The 2,578-nt window shown below is 50.1% G+C and overlaps 1 long non-coding RNA gene across 1 annotated transcript in view; it reads right to left on the reverse strand.

Moving 5' to 3' along the window:
* Window positions 1-1,063: 1,063 nt before the first annotated feature.
* The window catches only part of LOC109377075 (uncharacterized), a 7,507-nt gene continuing 5,992 nt past the window's right edge, over window positions 1,064-2,578 (reverse strand). Inside the window, exon 3 of the long non-coding RNA XR_002122819.1 lies at window positions 1,064-1,677. This is a non-coding gene — a long non-coding RNA (uncharacterized LOC109377075). The remainder of the gene's footprint in view (window positions 1,678-2,578) is intronic.

Here is a 2,578-nt window from a genome sequence, read left to right on the forward strand (position 1 = left end):
TTTAAGTCTCATTAAGAATCCAAAAAATAACCAGCAAACCCTCACGGAATGGAAGTGTGATCCAGCTAAACGCGAATCTCACAGCACAGATGACCCAGCGGGTAGCGGGGTGATGTTGTGATAGCACAAAACCAGAACAGTGTCTGGATGCAATCAGGCAAGGGCCCGGCAGCCCCAACGTTCACAACTCAGGCTCTGGAGCCTGGCAGCCTGGGCTCAAACCTCCTGTGAGCCATGTGACCTTGGCAGGTTTCTCAACCGCTCTGTGCCTCAGCCCACCTTTAGAATGATGATAATGGTATCCCTCACAGGGCAGTTATGGGGACCAAAGGGGTTAATATATGTATTGTTTAGAACAGTGACCAGTACGTAATATGACCCGACTCTTGGTCAATGTTAATTTATTTTACAGGAAGGTAATGAAATATAACAGACATTAACAGTTATGTCAACAAAGCAGGAGGAAAACAGAAGTTGTGATGTGCAAGCCCAATTAGAGATGCAGGAAGTGGGGAGGGTGGGAGGAACATAGCCCAGATTCCCATGAAGCTGGCACAGAGGCTCCTGTGTGAAGCCCAGGCCTGGTGCTGGACACACCTGCTGAGTCCCACAGCCCATGGGACCCCATCGGAATGGAGTGCGTCCGTCCCCTGCTGCAGCCCCGGGGACCCAGGGAAGCGCCTGTTACATTAATTGCTTAGTGATGTCACTCGTGACCTCTAGAAAATATCAGCACCCACTGATGGAGTGTAAAAGGACAGAGGTGGTGAGCAGCTCTGACGGGGGCGGTTTGCATCTAATAATATTTCCTGGGCCCCAGGGAGGCGGGTCGCTTTCATCAGTTTTGCTTTGCCATTTTTCTGTTAGCATTCAACACCATTCAGCCACCTGTAGAACCTCATGGCCCGTAACATGGGCAGGTATATAATGATTTTATATAACAGCCCAGATTTAAGAAATGGCTGTCGCTAATCAAACGCGCTTGGCTCTCTGTTCTGGAAGCAGCAGAAGTGGCGCGTACCTGAGGATGNTTCACCTGTAGGCTACAAGGATGCAGGTGAGGAGCAGATCAGGGCAGATGGAGGACAGCGAGGGCACCCCAAGCAAGGCCCCCCGCCCACGCTTTCCTTCTCACACCGCAGAGTCAGCTGAGCGGGGCACACACACGCACACACGTACACACATGTACACACTTCTCTCGAAGAGTGCAAATCTCAGTGCAGCAGGCTGAATCCCCACCGAGGAGAAAAAAACCTTCCCGTGAGGATGAGGTCGCGTGCAGAGGCCCGGCCCACAGGAGGGCCCCCTTTCCTCACTACTGTGAGGAGCAGTTCCCGTTTCTCTGACCAGGTATGGGGCTCCCAAGATAGGCTCCAAGGTGTCAAGATGCCTTTCCTTTTTTTTTTTCTTTTTTTAATTCCTTCCCTCTTTTTTTTTTTTTTGAAGTAGTGTCACTCAGTGCTTGCAGGAAGGAGACTGACCATCGGCCAGAAACAGGAATTCCAAGATGTTTACTTACACAAAATTTTTTGAGACCAGGTCTCCGGCTCTCAATGGCTTGAAAAAGCAGGTGAATCATTGAAATCTCAATTTTCCCGGGAAGGCTCCAGCCCTCAGGCAGAGCTCCTTGGACTCCAAAGGCCGAGAGAGCAACAGGACAGCCCATTCCCTTGTCCTCTGCAAGACACAGGAGCCCGGAGGGAGAAGGACATCTTCCTTGAAAAGTTAGAAACTCTGGGAGGGATGAATTTCATGCCTGTGTAATAGATATATTGGGTTGTCGGAAAAGTCATGACGCATCTTTGCAACGAAAAACAGAAAAAATACGTCCTGACTTTTCCGACAGCCCAATATTTAACTAATAAAGAATAGGCACGAGCTTTAAAATTTATCTGACTTATTCCTACGTCCACTTGTTACAAGGTCTGACTGGGATCCCTCCACCTGGAGGAAAGGTAGTGGGAAGAGTGCTGTGGGCACCCTGGACGGGTTTCTGTCACCGCTGGGACAGCGCTGTGTCAGTTCCGTTCCAGATTTCAGAAAACACTGACTGGCTGCCTATGTGTGCCCAAGACCCTGTGACATAGCGGTGAGGAGTGTTCAGGGACATCCTCATCAACCTGTATTCAGCTGTCACTATTGGTTACAGGGGCTGCCACTCACCCAGGAGGGGATGTAGGTGATGGGAAATTAAAGTGAAATGAAAGATGTAGGGGTGTGTCAGTAATCAGTCCTACTTGCTGAGGCTTATCGGTGGGACTAAGGGGGAATTAGCTGTTCTGAGGGAAAGGGATGTCAAGTGAAGGCCGGAGGCCCTGCCTAGCACTTAGGGTGTTTTCCTTGGAGAAAAATATGGAGCATAGTGAAGTTGACCACTCCTGGCTCCAACTTTATCCAGGCCTTTCAGAAGGGTGCCTAGGCCAGCAATTCCGCTCACAGCCATGGGCGCCCAGGGCAGCGTTCTTACCCACCTGGGGACAAGGCCCGCCCTGGAGTGGAGGGAGGTGATGTACAGTTAAAAATCACAGCTGGGATTATAATGATTGGTTTGGTTTTCGTCATAATATTGATTCTGAAA

Source organism: Hipposideros armiger, unplaced genomic scaffold (assembly GCF_001890085.2).
Source record: "Hipposideros armiger isolate ML-2016 unplaced genomic scaffold, ASM189008v1 scaffold_18, whole genome shotgun sequence".
Classification (NCBI taxonomy): Eukaryota; Metazoa; Chordata; class Mammalia; order Chiroptera; family Hipposideridae; genus Hipposideros; species Hipposideros armiger.